Below are 21,389 nucleotides of genomic sequence, written 5' to 3' on the forward strand. Positions count from 1 at the left end.
ACATTTCAATATTATTTTAAGAAATTTCAATTTTATTTTTTAGCCCATTTTCTACTTCTGAATGTTTATCTCAGGGTAAACAAAACAAAACACCCACAAACTCTTAAATGGCTGCAGGAAATGCCAGACAGTTTATGGAAATATCGTCTGATAGAAGGAATGGCTTCAGCGTCAGGGAGAAGCTAAGCCTCTGCAGGTTAAAAGTCAAGAACCTAATTAATCAGTGACGAGAAATACAGGTTGTTGAGTCAATGGCTGAACGAGAATGTTACGAAAATGCTCACAGAAGACACGTCCTCCCTCCTGCTCTTAGCTGTGACTAATTTTGGATTAACAAAATTTATGTGCTGAGTGAAGGCTTTATTTATTTTTTCCTACTGGACATGCCCGTCTAGACTTCAAGCTTTATTAGTAGCAAAGAGAAAATCAGCTGGATTACGGAAAAATAGTTCAGGCAGATTAAACAGACTCCTTACCCCTTGTTAAACATCTGCCTTGATCGAAGTGCTCAGAAAGTTAGAATCGGGCCTGGTGTGGAGAAAGGAAGGCCACCCCCTCCTCTACTTTGTACAGGAGATTTTCCACTCCTAGTCAAATGGTGGTGCTAGTTCTTTAGTTTTGAGTTACTGCATTTCCTAATTTCATGGTCATAGCCTCCTGCCTCCTGCCTCAGAGCCGATTGCACCAAAACTGAAAATGCAGGCTCCATGCTCAGAAGCTTCTTAATGGGCTCGAAAGGTTACTGTCCTTTCTCTTGCTCATTCTATAGCATAAGAAGACAGTCTTTGAGTGACATTCTTCTCTTCAAGTAGGTACTCCTGTTTCTTCTCTTTCAATTTATTTATTTTTCCTTTTGGCTATCTGTGCTACTATTTACAAGCATGAGGTAACTTTAGAGTTTCCCTCTCATGTGAAAGGATGTTCCTTTTTCGCTTAACGCTCCAGGGATATTTTGCAAAGTTGCTGACAAGTATGGCTACGACATTAAAATGTTAAGTCTAAGCTTGGTACAGTGGAAATTCACTTTTGGAGTAATAGTCAGCTGATTCAGAGGGCAACATGACTATCCTTAGCACAGCACTGACAGGCTGCCTGCCCGCCCCAGATAATGTGTATTTATTGGATCCAGCTCTAGCTGTGAGAAACTGCATTGTTGAAATGTGTCGGAATTTGAAAGTTATTAATTGGACTGATGGCGGGCTAGCCTGAACACACTACCTGTTTTCTTAAACTTTGGTGCCATAATTTATGTGAGTTGGAACTAAGCCATATGAATAAGCTCTTATTTGTTTCCTGAAAGCAGTCAAGTTTTCTGAAAAGCTACGCAATCTAGCAATACAAAAGTGAGACACCCTGTTTTTCAATTGCCCTGTGATTTTAGGCAAGTTCTTTTCAGTCCTGCTGCCTTCGTTTGCCTCTCTGTGAAAAAACGATTGGTCACTTTTTGCAGCAGGAGGGTGTGTATGTGAACGCCTTCCCCCTATAGAGCGGTGTGATCCTTGAGAAATGATGTGGCAGTCACAAAAGGCAGGGCAGGATACTTTCATTTTGGTTAGAGGGATGCCACACGCTTCAGGAAATGTGCGCTAAGTTGTTAAGTTTCATGCTTTGTCAAGAGGGTAACCATTTTTTGTTCTCTTAGACATGCCCATAAAGCCAACGAGTTGGGCTTTATCAAGACTTGGGGTCATGGCGCTGATTCCCGTCTAAAGGTGCCAGGTTTCTATTGGATTTATAGGCCAGATCTAATAAGCTTGCAGAGCAACTCCAAGCAGAAGGTTGCTGGGAAAATCATCGCGTTTTGAATGTGTGTATATCTATATCCATATAGATATCCATATACATATATGTGTATATCTATATTATATTAGCATATAATATATGTTAATGTTGAGAGTGAACTTATGAATATGAAGTAGAAATATTTGAATTTTATCTTAAAACCCAGAGAGCCGAAAAAAAAAGAAAGAAAAGAAATTGGATGGGAACTTCTGAGACCTAGGGTTCAGAGCCAATTTCTACTCTATAAAATTCTTTCCTATTTCTTAAATGCAAATGTTTGTTGCGATTTTGTTAATATCCTCTGAAGACTGCCCACCAGGCCTTGGCGTGCGTGGGAATAATATTCCAGAGGTTAGACAAAATACTATAGTGGTTGTTAGATTGTCGAAGAAATTATGAACAAAAGCAATGTAAATATCAGAGATGTGATATGTAGAAAAGAAAAGCAAAATGTTGAATATGAATGTAAAGCTTGTATTTACTAGCAGGATATTTTTCTAGCCCCTTAGAGATATTTGTTTTGTTTTATTGCTTGTGACAGTCAAGGAAAGGGATAAACTCATATGTCTTAAACTTGCAGCAAGAACAAAGCTAAACAGTTAATTGAAACAGTCTTTCAATTAACTCTGTGTCTTTCATTCAGTTTGGGATTTAGAGCTAGGAACCCTCTACCTTCCTCCTAATACTCACTCTAAATAGAAATGTTCACACTGGGTGCCTGCTGAACACGTTTATATTATTATCTGTGGATTCTCTGAGTATTTGTCCGTATTCATTTAGCCCCATTGGTCAAAGCAACTTCTGGGTCTCAGGGCCCAGGGGTTGGGCTTCAGTTTGCTTTGAACAGAGAACAGTTCTGCTGCACGGTTACAGACTGGTTACAAAGAAAACTGAGAAGAATGACAGTGACCCAGCTTTGCGTACAATATTCATGGCACAAATTTCATCGATGTTGGTTGAGGCGTGGTCCTGCTCATTCACCTTTATCAGGGCTTGCACTATCTACTCCTACACATATTTTGCTAGAAAGCTCACACTTCTGTTCCACTCTTCCATAGCAGTCATTCTTTGGTGAGGACCCAGACATTAAGTAGCTTAATTCAAATCCACAGAAGACGGCGAGGTAAAAGCTCCCACCACCTTCTAACTGTGCAGTTTCAACTCTGGCTTCAAATGCTTCATCTGCAAAGCAGGCAATTATGAATAGCTGCCGGTTATAATTGTGTGGAATAAATAAGATTAAACCATTCATTAAACTACTTGCAGTCTTCAAGTGTTAGGAACTCAATATGACAAAGTCATTTTTCTTCCAATTATAGCACCGTGCCTGGTAATAGGTGCTGGCTGAATAAATGACCAGAACTACGGCCAGCACCGTAGCTGCTAGGAGTTTATGTCCATCTGACCATAACTGGGAACTTGACCTGAATTAGAAAAGGCAATAAATCCATCCAGCTGAGCATGCTGACACATTGCTGCTTTTGTAAATGAGCATAAAGTGTTGGAAGAGAAAGTGCCGAAATCTCCAACGTCCTTCCCTCCATTATTCATCTCCTCTGTGACTATAAGGGTAATGATATTCCTTTGTGATGAGAACAGTAGCAAAGAAAATGGCAGATTCTTGCTGTGACCAGTATGTAAAAAACTTATTACAAATGCTTCATGTTTGTTTGTTTGTTTGTTTTACATCAAAAAAAGCATTTTGTTTGGTTGTTGTGCAAGGTATGAATTTATGCACATACAAGTATAGGATTGTATGCTAACTTTTAATTCAACATGAAGCTAGAGACCTCTCTCCCTCACCCACTCTGTAATGAATATTTAGTGCTCCTGAGGTGGTAGTAATAAAATTGTATTAGCACCTAACATTTAGGGAGCTCTGACTTAGTGCAATAGCCATTTTTTATAGACATTATCACATTAAATCCTTACAGTAATCTCAAGTGGTAAGCAGTATAATCATTCTAGTTTTACAAGTGAGGAAACTAAGACTTTGAAACGTTAGGTAATATGTTCAATGTTAGACCACTTTCTAAGTGGCAGTCCTACGACTCGAGGATAAGCTTAGCAATTTCTGAAGCTCGTGCCCTCAGCTATTGATACAATACTAATTTCTAAAGTTTTTGATCAATATGATCCTTGCCTTAGAGGAGAAGGCTGAGCAGATAGGGCCAATAAGAGATAATATTATAACCTCTCTAAACCTCAGTATCTTCATCTGTAAAAGGGGAATAATGATATCTGACTTACAGAAGGTTGATGGCCATTGATGAAGATGGAATTAAGTAATGTATGTAAAAGAGCTTTGTAAAAAGTTCAGTTTTATAAAATACAAATTTTGATACGGAAGGTATAAATTATTCATTAGTTACATGTAAAATCTTGTCACCAGTAAGTGAGAGTAGCCCTGGTATGGTGCTATGAAATGGGTATGAGAGGTGGGTTGTTTTATGTTTTGAAGGACTGAGAGTATGTGCAGTGGTGGAAGTATGGATGGCAGTTGGGGCCTGTCAGGCGTGTGGCCGAGCTGGAATGTGAGTATGGCAGACCGGATGGGCTGGGTTTTCCTGGATGACGGGAGATGGAGAGCTGGCCTGTCACCACTCTGAGTAATCCTCTCCCTGGGTCGCCCTGCCGTCTTCAGGAGGTTCTTTGACTTCTTTGAGAAGACAAGTGGCTCTCAGCTGTCCTAGCCTTTCCGTTATAAAAAGAAACCCACCACAGGATTCTTACCGGCTGCCCACCTGGAACTTCATTTTCCTAATCCCAGCCTTCAGGAGCTTAATCTGCCTTCACTCTCCTGTTTGAATCACCAACTCTTGATTCTTTGGGGTTTCCTTCTAGGAATGGATACAAATGGGGCACGGTCTTCCAGCTTCCCTTTCTTGCAGCCTTGAAGACAACTCGCAGGCACTGGGTTGGTGGGCACTGCCAGTCACAAAGGGAAAGAGACAGGCCACAACAAAATAACAATCCTGAGGAAGTTGAAAAAATGTTAAGATTTGCTTAGTCTATGTAACCATGCTTCCTGTTCTAGGTTCCTGCCTTTGGTGCAGTAGTAGATTGCCACTGGGTTTTTGGTATTTTTTCCCCTTCTGTTCCCATCTAACTGTTCTCTTATGAAATGGCCAGCTGAGCTCTCCAAACATATACCTCTTCCGCTAGGTTCGTTCTGAAGACACTCTCAAAGCCCTTTTGCAAATGGATAATCTGCAAATCTGTGACCCTTCCTCCCTTTGCTATTCATAGAAATGGCCTCATTGAGATCCTGCCTTTCTGAATTTCTATACACTAAGAAATCCACAAGAAATTTTGAGTTCATCTCATAGAAAACATTTGTCTTTTGTACTCTCATTTTTATTTACAATAGCCAATCATTTGTCAGGGTTAATTTTTTAAAAACCAACTTCAGAAAGGTATTTAATAAAGACCATCACATTGTAGATAATAATCCATTTTAGTATAGTTCACTTTAAAGCTATGTGATAAAGATATACATTTCTTTGTTATATGGAATTTTGAAAATCTTACTTGCATTGGGTTTTACTAAAAGATGTTTAGAGATGAGGGTTACTCAGAATCCAGTATAGTTCAACTTGACACACACTGTTACATTCTTTTCCTGATTTTATTTAAGGAATGAGTAATATTACAAGGGCCCTGCTGTGGTTTATTAAAGTCTGTCCCAGAGTCTCTGCCGCCTGCCAGACTGAAAGGGCCTTAAGCGCAGAGATAGGGTTTGTTCAGGCTTGTACTGCAGTACCTTGGGAGGTGGTGGAATGGATACACTGGGGATTTGGGACATAATTGTGATGGTTGATAGAGCCTGACTTGTTCCTTGGTCCCAAAATGTTCACTCTCAGTTATGGTCAGTAAGGCACGTAATATGACCTATGATTATTACATAGTGACGATAATATGTGCTGTAGACCATAGTATCACATAATGTGATGTGATGATAGAGTAGGATGTGATGAGTCCTACGAGAGTGACAAGTATCATGGTGTCAAAGCATAAAGAGGGGAAATTCGTTCTGATTAAGGGGGAATGTTGGAGGGGTGGGGGTAGAGAGGGGTTCACAGAGATGATGGAGATGGTTAGGGATGGTTTCACATAGGAAGTGACATTTGCCCATGACCTTAAAGATGGGTAATATTTCCACAGGAAGATATAAGGAAAGGGAAGAGCATAAGCAAAGGCATGGGTAATCATTAGCCAGCCTGACAGGAGCATAGGTGAGAAGAGGAGGTATGAGGTGGTATGAGATAATTCAAGAACGGAGACTTAAATGTTATATCTTTCGACTTGCTAGTGTAGGCATTAAAGATTTTGCAGTAGGGTTGGAATGAAATAAAAACTTAACCTTAGGAAAATACTGTGGAGATTGAAGTCTTCAGATGAAGAGTGGGTACATCAATTTGGAGGTGGTTGGAATAGTTCAAGTGAGTTGTAATACAATTTAATAAATCATTCAGGACTTGCTTTTCTTAATCATGATTGTTTAGGGTTGTAAAGAAAATTTTGTTCAAAAATGATCAGTGGAGAAAGAAGTAGGTGGGGAGTCAAAATGATATTACTTTGCCACTGATGTTCTGAGTAAACTTAATAAACAACTTACATGCTCAGTACGCTGTTTTCCCATCTGTAAAGTGGGCATTATAACTACCAAAACTCCCATCAAAGATTCTGCTAGTGGTACAATGAAGACTAACTGATATGAAAAGTAACACACTTCATCTACGTGTAAAATGCTATTTACTTGGAAAATTTTTGTAGTAAAATTATTGTATTTGGACAAGATATAGATTCAGAAGAAAATAGCACATATTGCTATTAGACTAAAATGATTTGTTTATATTTATTAAATAGATACTTTATTTGGATACTGAACAAGTCTTTTTTTTTTTAAATTATTGTGGTAAGAACACTTAACATGAGATCTATCCTCTTAACAAATTTTAAGTGTATAATACATTATCGTCGACTACATGTACAATGTTCCACAGTAGATCTCTAGATAAGTGGAGCTTATTTATCTTACTTAGTTGAAACTTTTTGTGTATTGATTAATAACTCCCATTTTTTCACCTCCCCAGACCCTGGTAACCACCATGCCAGTCTTTGATTTTATTAATTTGATTATTTTTGATACCTCATTTAAGTGGAATCATGCAGGACTGGAGTTTCTGTGACTGGCTTATTTCATTTAGCATAATGTCCTCCATGGTCCATCCGTGTTGTCACACATTGAAGAATTAGCTTCTTTTTAAGGCTCAATACTATTCCATTGTATGTATACACCACATTTTCTTTATCCATTCATCTCTTGATGAACACAGGTTGTTTTCACATAAAACAAACTATTGTGAATAGTGCTGCAATAAACATGGGAGTACTAATATCTCTTCCAGATCTTGATTTCAGTTCTTTTGGATGTATGCCCAGAAGTGGGATACCTGTATCATCTGGTAGTTCTCTTTTTAATTTTTTGAAGAACCTTTATACTCTTTTCCATATCAGCTGCACCATTTTGCATTCCCGTGAAGAGTGTGCAAAGGTTCCAGTTTCTCCACACCCTCACCAACACTTGTCTTTTGTGTTTCTGGTAATAGCCATCCAGACAAGTGTGGGTGGTATCTCATTGTGGTCTTATTTTGCATTTCTCTGATGATTAGCTATGAGGAGCATTTTTTCAGATACCTGTTGGTTCTTTGTATGTCTTCTTTGGAGAAATGTCGATTCAAGTCCTTAGACCATGTTTAAATTGTATCATCAGTCTTTCTGTTATTGAGTTGTATGAATTTCTTATGTATTTTGGAGATAAACCCCTTATCAGATATAGGGTTTGCAAGTATTTTCTGCTATTCTGTAGGTTGTCTTTTCACTCTGCTAATTCTTTCCTTTGCTGTGCAGACTGTTTTTAGTTCCATGTAGTCTCACTTGCTTATTTTGTCTTAGTTGCCTGTGCTTTTGCTGTCATATCCATGAAATTATTGCCAAGCCCAATGTCATGAAGCTTTTCTTCTAGGAGTTTACAGTTTCAGGCCTTACACTTAAGTCTTTCATCCATTTAGCACTTATTTTTGTGTACTGTGTAAGATAGATTACGTCTAACATCATTCTTTTATATGTGGCTCTCCAGGTTTTCCAACATCATTGGTGGAAAAGACCATACGTTACACATTATGTTTTCTTGGGACCTTTGTTGAAGATCAATTGACTATATATGTATGAATTTATTTAGGACTCTATGTTCTATCGCCGCCCTGCATATCTGTCTTTATGCCAGTACCATACTGTTTTGATTACTGTAGCTTCATGATATATTTTGAAATCAGAAAGTGTTATGCCTGTGGCTTTGCTCAAACAAATCTGAAGCCCCATTTCGTTCACCAACTGAATGAAGGTTTTGGACTCAGGGGCTCTATGGTCCCTTTGGCCATACCATTATATGCTTCTATAGGTCTTGCTTTTAGCAATCTCCATTGAGAAGCAGAGTGAGTTGAGATACTGATACAAACCCATAGGTATCTATGCTGGGAATAAAAGACAGACATGGCATCATTCTATTGATTTATGACTCTAGTTGGCAAAAGAAGACACTGATATGTCTTGCAGCTGCCTAAAGTGCTTTATGCTTATGGGAATGGGGGCACTGAATCCAGTGACTTGAAGATAGAGGGAAGAAATCAAATTGTGCTTTCTCTTTTCCTGTTTTTTTCCTTCTCCTCTAAGGAGAAATAAAAGGTTGCCAATTGAAAAAAAAAAAAAAGGAAAGAAAAGAATAAGCATAGACTTATTGGGGGTGGGGTTTGAGGGGAAGGCCAAGCACACTAAGTAATTTAATTTTAGTTACAATAAATCTCAAATGATGATGCTATACTCCTGAGAATGTTTCATGGTGGACAATGCCTGGGCTTTATATTTTAAACACAGAAGTACACAGAGAGGGTGACATCATAATATTCAGCATGAGGAACGTTGCTCATGTTGGTTTGCTGGTCTATCCCTCCAGGTCATCTAGGCTTCACAAATCAAGGTACTTCAAATCTAATTTGTGAAGGAAAAGTTTCATAGAAGAGTGTTTTCTAGGAAAGGAAAAAGTAGAAAGCAAATGTGTCCTGCTTACTATGGCATTCGCGTTGCATAAGCAATATTAATGTAGCTGAGTAACAATCATTCAGAGCAGTTCACAGATTATTCATATTTAGACTATGCATGGCCCTTGCTTTACTTCCTTTTCACCATCTGGATTCTATCCATTTTATTCCTCCCTCTGCACTTGGAATACAAGCAAAATTTACATGTGCCAATTTTCTACTTGTTAGCAGCCACGGTAATATGTTCAGTAGGGAAAGGGATTTATACTGTTAAACAGAAAGAGGTTTTGGATTGTTTGAGGCTTTAATTTGTTGATGCAATTCCTAGAATCCACTACCACCGATATTTGAGAATTGAGTACATCAGACAAGTTTGTAGATTTACAAAAGTGTAGCTAACAGAGGCGGCACTTGATTTTCTTATCCAGCTCTTTAGTTCTAAATTTATTGCCAATTTTATTTATCAGACTTATTCTTAGAGGAGTAGCGTTTGCTGTGGCCACAAGGAAACATCTGTGAGCTTAAACCTTAGAGGCAGTTAGCCAGTTAGAACATTTGGCACGTGAAGCTTAGATTGCAGAAGAAAAAAAATCAATCAAGGCAACCCTTAAAAATATCAAGGCAACTGAAAAAAAATCTTATCACAGACAAACTGAAGTATTGAGTTCATGTTAATGAAGAAATGTCAGAATCCACAATGAATCACCCAGGAGTTTCATAGTATGGCAAGTTTGGACGGTGATGTCAATCTCTACTGCTAGGATTTATGGTAGATTATATAATAGAATTCTGAGTTCCAAGAGATCAAAGGAAAATGTTGGCTCTTTCTTCATCCATTTTCTTAGGTCAAGCCCATCCAGCAAGAAGCCAAGTGGAGAGTTGAGAAATTATCTGAAGTGGGTAGTAGAGACAGCCAAAACCAGATAATACATAACCAGAAAGTCACCATGGAGGGAAAATGTGGACTGAAAATAGAAGGGATGAGGGTAAGATGTCAAACAATTTGGTCAGTGTCCACAGTCTAAATTAACTGGATAACAGCCAATTCCTTGCTTCACATAATTATTCAGAATGAGCCTAAAAGACTGAGGTTAAAAAAAAAAAAGATGAGTTCATTACCAAGGTTGTTGCATGTTTGCGCAAAATTTTTCCATATCTGTATTACTATCTGTGACATGTCTAGTTCTAAGTATTTGCAGGGGTTGGATTTCACTGTTTTAGATCAGTGATTGAAGAAGCCCGTATAATCTGTAGACTCACACAGAGAAAGCAATTTTCTTTCATAGATTAATTGAATGTTTTATTTTATCAGCCTTGTTACCCTCCATAGCATATGCTTATGAATTTTCCATTGAAAGCTCTGATTCTTTCTTTCCTTTACCATTGCCTCATGTGGCAATTTCCGTCTTACCTTGATTTTAGTAGAATATGATCCATGAAGTATACAAGCTCACTAGAATAGGATTTGTATTACATTTTGATAAAAAAAAAAAAAAAAACTACTAAAGTCGCAATTAATGTGGTATTTTTTTCTTCTTCTGTTTGATGTGGAAACCATAAACTACTTTCTCTGAGCAGACGTTTCCTAGACCTAAAATACAAGTGTCAGTCCATTGGCCTCTATAAATCTGTCATTCTGCACCTGCTAATTCTGAAGACTCTTTAATTCAATGTTAAACTTTCCATTTGTTGTTTTTATTTAATTGAGAAAAAGTTCCTAAGTTAGGTTCACTGCTGCTTAGAATTAAGAAAAAACAGTCATGCTAATATTTCAAATGGAAACGCAAAGTTAATAAGTTCAACAAGTATTTTTTCACTCTATCATTGTATCATCTTGTATATTTGAAGCCGTTAGATAGCATTTTACAAACAAAAGAAAATAATCCAGGACCTTTTTCGATATCTCAGGCTGATGTTTAAAAACCACAGTGAAAATTGCCCGTGGAGTATTTTTGAAACACTCAAAGGGAGTCTATTGAAATGCCTTATGGTGAACTAAAAAACTAAGAAGAATTATACACGCAAGTAAGGACTTAGAAAGTTGTCTCAAAAGTAATAGGGTGAAGGTGTGTATTAAGTGGCATTGCCAAATTCCTCAGCTGCTCCGTGAGCTGACTGCTTTTCCCATCGTATAGCAGTGTCTGAAGCTCCATAGTAGGCCTCTACTGCACAGCTTAGCTGGTGCACCTCTACTCTTGAGCACGTGTTTGCAGACATGGTGGCACAGGACTTCTTGCTCTAATGGCAAAACTGATCTACTGGAATGGAAGTCATCCTGTGGACCTGAATTGATATAATGGATGGTGTTCCATGCATTCTGCAGAAATGCTTGCTAATGGTGTCAATGAATGGTAAATAGCTTATGCCCCACTTAGCTTTGTAAAATAATATCATCGAGGAATTTGAGCTGAACAGACAAGTGAAATGGATTCTTCAGTGCCTATTGCTAAGGGAGACCACTTTGATCTTTAACTATCTTGTTTTATTTAAGGGAGGAATCAAATCAGCTTTAATGAAGGAAATCTTAGAAACTACTCCGCACATCATTTTGCTCCCTCCTAAAAACAAAATGAAGATGAAAACGAGAAAGACTTAAGCACAAAAAAATTCTGCATGTTGTGAAGGATGGTCATATCAAATCTTAGCACAGCTCTTTTTGAGAAAGGATATACATAGTAATTTGAACTTTGAATCACCACTGACGTATGTAGGAACATATTAGTTTCCTCTTTCTCTCTCTTGAATGCTTCTAGGAATACATAAGACCTAATTTGGCCATTTGGCGTGGAGGATAATATTTCATTTAATTTCTGTGATTGGCAAGCCTGTATTGCCAGGGGCTTAGCAGTACACCTAGTAGTATCTGATGAACACACCATGTGTGCTTCTTGAGTTGAAGTGAAGGATACGGTCTATAAGCGACCACCATTCTCATAGTCCCCTCCGTGTATTGTGTGGTCGAAGTTATCTCACATGTTGTCAGGGAGGTTGATGAATTTATCTACAATACTTAACAGAACACTCTACATACAAAAAAACCCAAACTTTTCTTTTCTTTGAAAAGCTCTTTTATGTCATTCGTTCCCTCCTGAGAGTTATACTATAGCTACTAGCAAGTGAAAATATTTCCTGATTTGAATTTCAAAAACCTCCTTCTTTTCTTGCCAGTTGTATGGTGCTAATAAGAAACCAATGTGAGTGTGTGTTTAGTTGAACCTCAAAATTGAAGCTTCAGAATATAGACGTTGTATATTTAGTTACCTACCTAGAAATAGAGATGCGATTCTTACATTCACAATCTTTGAGGAACATTTCTGTTGAATTCAATTATTCAAAGTGACAAGTGGAAGTTTCATAAGAAAAAAACAGCATATTAGGTGGACAGGTAGCCATTTCACTTGTATTTGTGATCACCAAGTAATCCATCATTTTTTATTTAAAATTTAAAAGAGAAAATAACTTACTGACCTTCAAGTGCGTTTCTCATTTCCTCCATAGAAGATTTCTAAACTAGTTAGCAAACCTCTTAAGAAGCCATGCATATATTACAAGGAAAGTATAAGTTGTCACCATCACCTAGAAGCCAACTTGAGAGGCTGTGCATTTATTTAGCAGTTTGCAAATCCAGTACCAGTCATGTGATATAAAAGATTAAAAGCACCTCCGATTTGTAAATACCAAGCTACTCATCAAAATGTTCAAAAGCACAGTAAATCTGAGTAAACTGAGTAAACACCATAAGGTTTATTTTTATGTAACCTGCCCAAATTGCAAGGGAAGGCTGGTGTGTGGGACACAGCTCTGTCTGCCCACCAGCTAGAGATGCCAGTGGACTAAGCCTGATTTCACTAAGGACCAAACTGGCATACAATGTCTGACAATTAAGTTCGCAAATTCATCCTAGAAAAAGTACTACACACCTCATTGCTAAATATCACTATGGTCACCTTCAAAGTACTCCCTTGGGAAGCTATGCACTGACACCAGCACCTAGTCCACCCTTCAAAGCAATTTTGGCACTCTTTTTCTGGAATAGCCATCAGAGCTGTCATCGTATTACCCTTGATGTCCTGAATGTCATCAAAATGTTTTCCTTTCAATATTTCCTTTATGTTCAGGTAAAGAAAGAAGTCTATGGGGATAAGAACAGGTGAGTAGGGAGGATGTTCCAATACAGTTATTTGTTTCCTGGCTAAAACCTCCTTCACAGACAGTGCCGTGTGAGCTGGTGTATTGTTGTGATGCAAGAACCATGAATTATTGGCAAAAAGTTCAGGTCATTTTCTCCTCTAACTTTTTCATGTAGTCTTTTCAGCACTTCCAAATAGTAAACTTGGTTTACTGCTTGTCTAGTTGGTACAAATTCATAATGAATAATCCCTCTGATATCAAAAAAGTTCAGCAATATTGTTGTAACAAGTTCGCGAATCTTATTGTCAGACCTCGTGTATTACTCAGCATGGTAACTTACTCAGGGATAGAGCTGGCCTGTTTCAGTGAAATATTTCAGGACAATTTTAGTTGGGCCTTGTCTACTCTGTTGTATAGGAAATGTAGGTTTCTAGGCAAAGACCTTACTTAGTGACTACCAAAATATTAAATAACGTCACCAGTTCCAGACTCTGCCACTATCCTCAAAAGTGCAGTGGGACTGGTCGGGCCGGTCTTCTGGAGGTAGAGGTCCACAGCTGTTCCTGGGGACTTGGACCCTTGGACCACAGAGCCCCTTCTGCAAGGGCACGGCTGAATGTACGCTGTTTAGAAACACCTGCAAAAACTCTGGTGCTGGAATCTTAAACAGCTATCGTTCTAATCCTTGTATTAAGAGTCTGAGCAGCTAGGAATGAATGAACTCTCATGGGAATCACAGAACTGTGAACGGGGTGAACTAATGTAGCCCCTTCACTTCCAAGGAGACAGACAGTGCCCATGGCTATTTGCCAGCTCAATGCAGACAGTTAGTTTGCAGAGCAAGGAGAAAGACGATGAAGAAAGAGGAAGGAAGGAAAAGGTATTTAACAAATAAATGAGTCTTCTACTCAACTGGGACTGAAGAAAGTAAAATTAATGCAAATCACTTGGAGTTTTTCCTTATGTTACTCCCTTTCTTACTTTTTGTGTTTCTATGTACTTGTCAGTCCCCGAGTGGTCTTATACCTGAAGTTGATTATTTCAGAAAGGCCTAAGGATGTGCTGTTGCTGGGACTTAGAAGGAAGTCTAAAACAAAACCTTTTGGATTTTAGATGCCATGGAACTCGTTGTGCATCTGTCTCAGTAACTGTGTCACTTAGGTTATAACACCATCACCCTATTCTTCCATTCTTATTGCCTTTCCATTTATTAACAGTGTTATAAAATGGATAACAGTGTTAAAATGGATAAAATAACAGTGTTATAACATAATATCAGTGTTTGGCCACTCCCAAAGATATTTGGCTCTATTAATATTAAATGTTGGTCTTATGTAAAAAGAATCTAAGGGCTAAAGAACAAAAATACATAACATACATGTTAGTAGGTTAGTATAGTATCCACATGTTGGGTTGTTCCCTAACCATTCTTTCTTTTCTTTTTTTTTAAGATCCAACTCTCAAGGTACAAAAGTCAATTCTTTAAAGCCCTGTTTCTTTTATGATCTACTTTGCTAGTCCCTGGAGTCAATTCAGTCAAGTAATTAATGTAATGGCAGTAATATGACTTCTACATTTATCGATCGCATTTTCTGCTGGCGGTGGTGCTTGGTGCCATGTGGAGAATAGCTTATTTAGTCATTACAGCCTCTGTAGGAGTGGGTATCATTATACCCAGTTTCTAGGGAAGCAAACCAAGGCTTAGAGAAATCAGGTCATTTGCTGAAGACCATCCAATTCATAAATGAGATAACAAGCTTTGAACTTAGAACAGTTTCCTAAGATCTTAGCTACTGTATATACGGGTTTGCATGTTACGTTTGCAGGCAATGGGCTTAGACGCTGAAGGAAATGCAGAAGCAATATAAAGAGAAAAAGTCTCTTCCCTTGAGAAGCTTATAAGCCACTGAAACGAGGAACTCAGTAGCCACGGTAAAATATTGCTATCCACATTTCCTTTCCTTTTGATTATTTAGAACTCATCCTTTTAGAACTGATTTCATTTTTACTGTTTAGAGCTCATCCATTCAAGACAAGAACTCTGAGGCTAAGTAAGAATTTACAACACGTGGACGGTGCCTTTTCTATTTTTCCTCATCATATGAGCACATTTTTCTGATTGTAAATGGCCCTTAATAGAGGAGACTGATTACATCTAGATCAGTTTTACTCAGCAAAAAGACAACAGGCCAAGGTTAACTGACCAGTATCTTCATTTATCAAGTTCAATTCCCATTCTGACTTCTCTCCCACTAGTGAAACTATGTCACCAGGTTTGATCCCAAGCTAGAGAGGTGAAGGCGTAATAATTCTGGTGTGATGACCAGTAAACCGTAGCTATACCTTCAGGTTTGTTTTGCTAATTATGTTTGACATAGATTAATGGTAAGCATTATTTTGGAGTCCCTGGACACATATGAACTAAAGGTGGCAAGAGATGACTCAGATGCATAAAGATTGGCAGAGGGAAGGATAATCCACAAAATTGGTAAATCACACATGAAAAACCAAGAACCGAATACAATAGAACAATATGTGTTCATTTCCATGAACAAATAAGCTCCCATTATGTTCTCTTTACTCTCCATTTGGGTCAAATTATTCTCTGCTGTATTTCCATTCTTACTGGTATCTATTTGCTGTGATTTCTCCCAGTTTTGACTCTATCTTGTGGCTTTAATCTTGTCAGTAAGTAAATTGCAACCCAGTAAATATATTCCAGGATTGTTTATTATAATTTCTGCCTTTATGCCAGGAGGGAACGTCTATACCAAGAGAAGGGATTTCTTTTATTAATTTATCTATCTGGATATGTGCTAACAGCAGCCCTAATACACACTTTGTTTATAGTTGGTTGAGTCTAAAAGATTCAGTTTGGTTCATTCAATTTATTTTGGCCTTTCTACATAATAATACCACACTGCTAATTATATAGTAGTTTTCTACTCATATTGTTGACCTGACACATAGTAGCAAATAAGATGGACGAGAATTTTCTATCCAGTCTGAAAGTATACGTATATAACAACAATGTATTCTCATAAGAAGTGAAAATCTTAGTCATCTGGAAGTTTGGGTTCCATGATGTCAAAGGGAGCCAGATACCAGAAGCTAGAATCAGCTGAGGACATGTATGCACACATCCCTGTCTACATTTTCTTCCTGTTACAACATTCAGCCATTGTTTTGGCACCTATATAAGTACTTATATGTTATTACCCATGAGACTGTAATTAATATTTTGTTACTAGTTGAGTATTGAAAAAATTTTCAAAATAGTTTTGTGATTTTTACTCAGCTCAAGCACTCAGAGCACATTTCTTCTAATTACTTTGGCAACGGGAAATTGGCCAGTGTGTTAAAAAAAAAAAAAATCCACCCATGTTTCTGTTGATCTTTCTTCAGTCCCACTGGGCCATGGGAATAAGATGTAATGGGAATCCTGGTTGGGTCGACTAGCAAGCAAGAGTCCTTCTCAGGGATGGGTGGAAGGGGACAAACATGTCTCAGAGGGTTGATGTTTATCTTGCTGGCCTGTTGAATCCTCTCAGGGAAGATTTTCTGGGACAAGTACAAAGCTTATGAGTTGTCCTTGCTGTGCCATGAGACTTCACCAGCTCCCTTCACTGCAGGCTTGTTTGTCTTCTACACCAGTGCCCTTGCCTTGTGCTTCAGCAGAAACCCTTTCTACCCACGAGGAGAACCTAAAGGGAAAATGGAGGAAGTGTTTCCAATGTTGAGACCTCAGACCAAACTATCGAAGTCTCTGACTGGAGATCTGAAGAAATAAATTATGAATGCTGTTCAGTAGAGGTAATATATGTATATATATGTATATATATGTATATATACACACATACGTATATATACATTATATATATACACACACATATGTATATATATTATATATACATTATATACACATATATATACACATAATATATATACACACATATAATGTATAAATGTATATGTATATATACATTTAAAAAGCTTGGCTGATTTTCATAGGAAGCTTTTCTGACTAGCCTCTCTGAGAGTTGCCTACCTGAGGGATTCATCCTTAAAACTTGAGGATTTGTCAGTGTTTAGGGTTTATATGATACTTGGGGTGGGGTGGGGCAGTTTGTTAATCAAGGGGGCTCTGTGCTTCAACTTTTATCCAGATGATGTAGACACGGGTTAATGTTGGTGAGAACCTTGGCACTACTTTCTAATGCTGAAAGAGCATTGAGGGAAGATTATGCTTTGGAATGCTACATGGTCTAGAAGTGCCATTTTTCACTTTTAAATCAATTCATTACCTTCCTTATGCTTCCATTTAGAAATGGTTCTTGTGTTTGCATATTGTAGAATGCATATCAATTTTAACAAGATTTGAAAAGAAAAAAGAATAAGGATGTAAATCGAAATCACCTACACGCTCACCAGCCACAGATAATCACTAATAGTATTTTAGTATATTTTCGTTTAGTCATTTGCTATATATATATATATATATATATATATATTTATTTATAAATATTTTGCTATATATATAAATATATATATTTAACATATATATGTTAAAATGAAAAATTCCCACAATATTTTGGTTAACAAAAAGCCAAGAAACAACACAATTTCCATTTGTGTTGTATCTTGGGTTTTCATTAACATTATACTGTAGTATATATATGTGGTGTAATTATATGTACAACATATATACATAATATATACGCATATGTATATGTACACACACATACACACAGGTATGTATTTTGTAAATTGAAATTATGTTGTATCTTATAGAATTTATTTAACATTAGAAGTTATTTAATTGCTTAGGTATTTTTTTTAACAAGACTTGTTGTCCACATCTCTGTTTATTTCCCTATAAATAATTACTAAAAGTGGAAAGACAGTATCAAAGAGCAAAGCTACTTTTAAGGTTCTTGAGAGGGGGTATTGCCAGGTCTCCCTTATTTTCTTCTAAAACATTATTATTTTGCAGAAACTGTCTTTAAAGATCCAAGCAAAAATTATCCAGAATCCTATCTGGGAATCAAATAATTATTTCATTTGGCCACGTCACCTCTGGTCCTTGTCCATGAACTTATTCTAGTATTGATGATTTCCTTACTATAATGGATAGAATTTTATTTTCTATATTCTCTTTCATTATTGTGCCATGCATATTTTCTATTATGCTTCAGTCTTTCTTTTATCCTTCTTTCTTTCTTTTTGCTTTGCCTGTACCCCTCAAGAGAGATCAATGAATAGGGTTGTTCCTGTACGTGTTCCAGTGAATCATGTTCCTCTACCCCTGTCTTCATGCGTACACACCCCTATACAAGCAAATCACTGATATACAGGAGAATGGACCTTGGTTATCTTCAAATGTGGGATCAGGCTATCTGTGCAGTGTGTGTGTATGTGTGTGTGTGTGTGTGTATTATTCTGTATCTTGGTTTTCTCACTTTGAAATGTGTGTTGGACATGCTGAGAAAGATAGGTCTATCTTATTTTTTCCAATACTTGTATGAGGTATAAATTTGCTAAGATTTATTCAAGCATTCTGCTATCAAGAGGCATTCTGTTATGAAAAGTTTTCAACATATAAAAAAGGGCTGTCACTACAAATCTTCATAGACACATATTCTACCCATTGGTGGCTTTATTTTTATGGTCTAATTTTCAGAATCACTGGTTCAAAGGGTGTCTGTATTTTTAAATTTTAATGGGTTTTCCCATATTATTTCCTAAAAATATTATGTAAATCACATTCCCAACTGGTATTATTTGAGAATATTATTTTTCTCTACATCTGCACTGCTCTTCTAATTTTCCACAGTGTAATTTTTGCTAGTCTAATAAGTAAGCATTAATTTAATTTTCTTGACTTTTAATGAGGTTGCGTCTCTGTCCATATTATTATTGTTCTTTTTTTAGGTTTCCTTATCTGTCAATTACCTATATGTTTCCTTGGCCCATTTCCCCCCATGTAGTTGCTTTTTGCTTATTAATTGGTAAAAGCTCTTTGAAAAATATAAATTTTTGGTCATACTAGTTGTTTTATTTTTCCCCATCAATAGTTTATTCTTTGATTTTATTTCTTTAATTTTCTGCCACAAAATTTAAAAAATAATCTTATGGTATCACATCTATCTATCTCTCTTTTCCTTTATAAAATCTGGATTTCCTGTCTTATTTTAAAAGGTCTTTCCATCTATTTTCTTCTAAATTAAATTCTAATTTCTGTTTTTTCTATTTGTAATATTTTAGTATATTTTTTCCATTGGGAATTTATTTTTATACAAAGGTAGATGGTCTAACTGTATTTTCTTTTAGATGGATAGCCAATTGTTTAAGCGTCACATGTTCAATAAACTGTCTCGTCTCTAGTAAATTGAATTTCCACATACGAGTTTACTAGTATCTGTTTTTCAATTATTTTCTCTAGGCCATTGATCTATTTATCTATTGCCAGGCCTGGGACATGTTTCTTTGAGTATAATAGCTGTGTAGCATATTTTAATGTCTGGCAAGTAGATGCTCTCCACTAATTATTATTATTCATTAATTTTGGCCTACTCTTCAGCAGTTAGACTTCCATGTGAATTTTAAAAGAATTTTATTTAAAAATAAATAAGAGCAAAGCATATTGGGTTTATGGTTGTAATGAACTCAAATGTATATTCTAATCTTTGGTGGTTTGACAGTTTTGTGGTCTTTACATTTGTTTAGACCTTGTGTTAGGTTTTCCCATAGCATTAATCTTCTTCATATTAGTCTTATATCTTTCTTCTTATGTTTTCTTTTAGAGTAAAAGTAATCCAGTGAGATGAATAAAACTAGAAAGAAAAATGTGAAACCATTAACATAGCTGACCATGGTGATAGGATTATGAATTATTTTTGCTGCTTCCACTTTTCTGTATTTTCCAACTTTTGCATATTGATCATGCATTATTTTTATATTGGTAAAAAAAGTTAGTTTAATTTAGTTTTAAAATAGACTGGGAATAATAGTGTCTTTGTAAATTATATATACAGTAGTTTCACACGAAATTCTACTGTTATCTCTGTAGATCAGTGATTCTCAAGGAGGAAAGGTGGTGTGGCATGGGCAGAGGCTCTTTGTTAGAGTTTTATTTGCAATTTAAGAAAGCCGTTTTCTTCATTAATCACCCTTTTAACCATAGGCCCTAGCTAGATAGTATTTAGAAGCACTCTGAATATTTGATGAATGAATGAATGAATGTTATAAGACATTATAACCAAGTGTAACATTTTTAATTTGGAAAACAAACTAAAAAGCTGTTGTTTTCAAAATATTAAATGAGAAAATGAAATGTAATAAAAATATCTTATTGATTGGTGAGAGTGTGCAAAAGATACATCTTCTCTTCTATGAGTTAGTAATAAGAAGTTGTCCTAATGAAGCCAGTTCTCTTCAGAGGGTTCTATCTGGAGGGGAGCATGAGATTCTTCTATTTATAGAAAAGATGAGGAACACTGTATTGAATTACAGTTGAGTCACTTCTTATCTTTGTGCTTCCGCACATAGCACAGAGACTAGCACTCAATGAGTAAGGAGTATTGGTAAAGTAGCTAAAAAATATTGGATTATTTATGGTGACTGAAGAATTGAGTATTCTTAGGGTTCTCATTTTAAAAACATGATAAGAATTCTGCATTTTTAGCTATTGCTAACATATACTAGTGAGAAAAATTATACAAGGACTGGGAGAAAAAATTCCCATCTGTCTTTGTCAGTGGGCTAAATGTGGAGGTGATGGAGTGGTTTTACTATCTAAAGGACTGAAAGATAGGTTATGGTGCCCCCAAAGAAGCCCTTGTTATTTGCTAACAATTACTGTATCTGTTGAAATCAAGCATCTTTATTGGAACTTAAAAATATCTTTTAGTTAATTTCAATTTCAGCAGGAGAAAAGAAGAGCTAAGGAGAGGAAAATCGGTTCACTGTTTTGTTTGAAGGTTTAAACTTTATTTCTTTTCCAATGAATGCCCTTTGCAGTCCTGCTTCTTCTCTTTCTTATCTTACTATTTCACCCCTTTCTTCTTTCTTAGTCCTGCTTTCCTTCCTCCCCATCTTTGGGGGATGGACAAGCAGCCTGAATCAGGAAGAGGATGGGAAGGAAATAAAGAACCCCAGTCTTGCTAGTTCTTTGTTCCTCCTCTGTCACCTCCCTTTCATCAAGCCCTGCCTTTATCTTCAATCCTAGATACAATCCAATTTATAGTATTCCTTCCTCCCTTCATTCAAAAAATATTGACTTCCTACTATGCGGAGGTAGTGTTCTGCATGCTCAGCACCAGCAGTGAACATCACAGACAAAAGTCTTGCTTTTATGGAGCTTATGTCTTGTGGTGG

At 36.8% G+C, this 21,389-nt stretch overlaps 1 protein-coding gene across 1 annotated transcript in view; it reads left to right on the plus strand.

Annotated features, from left to right (window-relative positions):
- Positions 1–691: 691 nt before the first annotated feature.
- Positions 692–21,389, plus strand: part of ESR1 (estrogen receptor 1) — a 358,432-nt gene continuing 337,734 nt past the window's right edge. The window contains exon 1 of the mRNA XM_033103075.1: positions 692–808. The gene's annotated coding sequence lies outside the window, so the exon portion shown is untranslated. The remainder of the gene's footprint in view (positions 809–21,389) is intronic.

This window comes from Rhinolophus ferrumequinum, chromosome 3 (assembly GCF_004115265.2).
Source record: "Rhinolophus ferrumequinum isolate MPI-CBG mRhiFer1 chromosome 3, mRhiFer1_v1.p, whole genome shotgun sequence".
In the NCBI taxonomy this organism is placed as follows: domain Eukaryota; kingdom Metazoa; phylum Chordata; class Mammalia; order Chiroptera; family Rhinolophidae; genus Rhinolophus; species Rhinolophus ferrumequinum.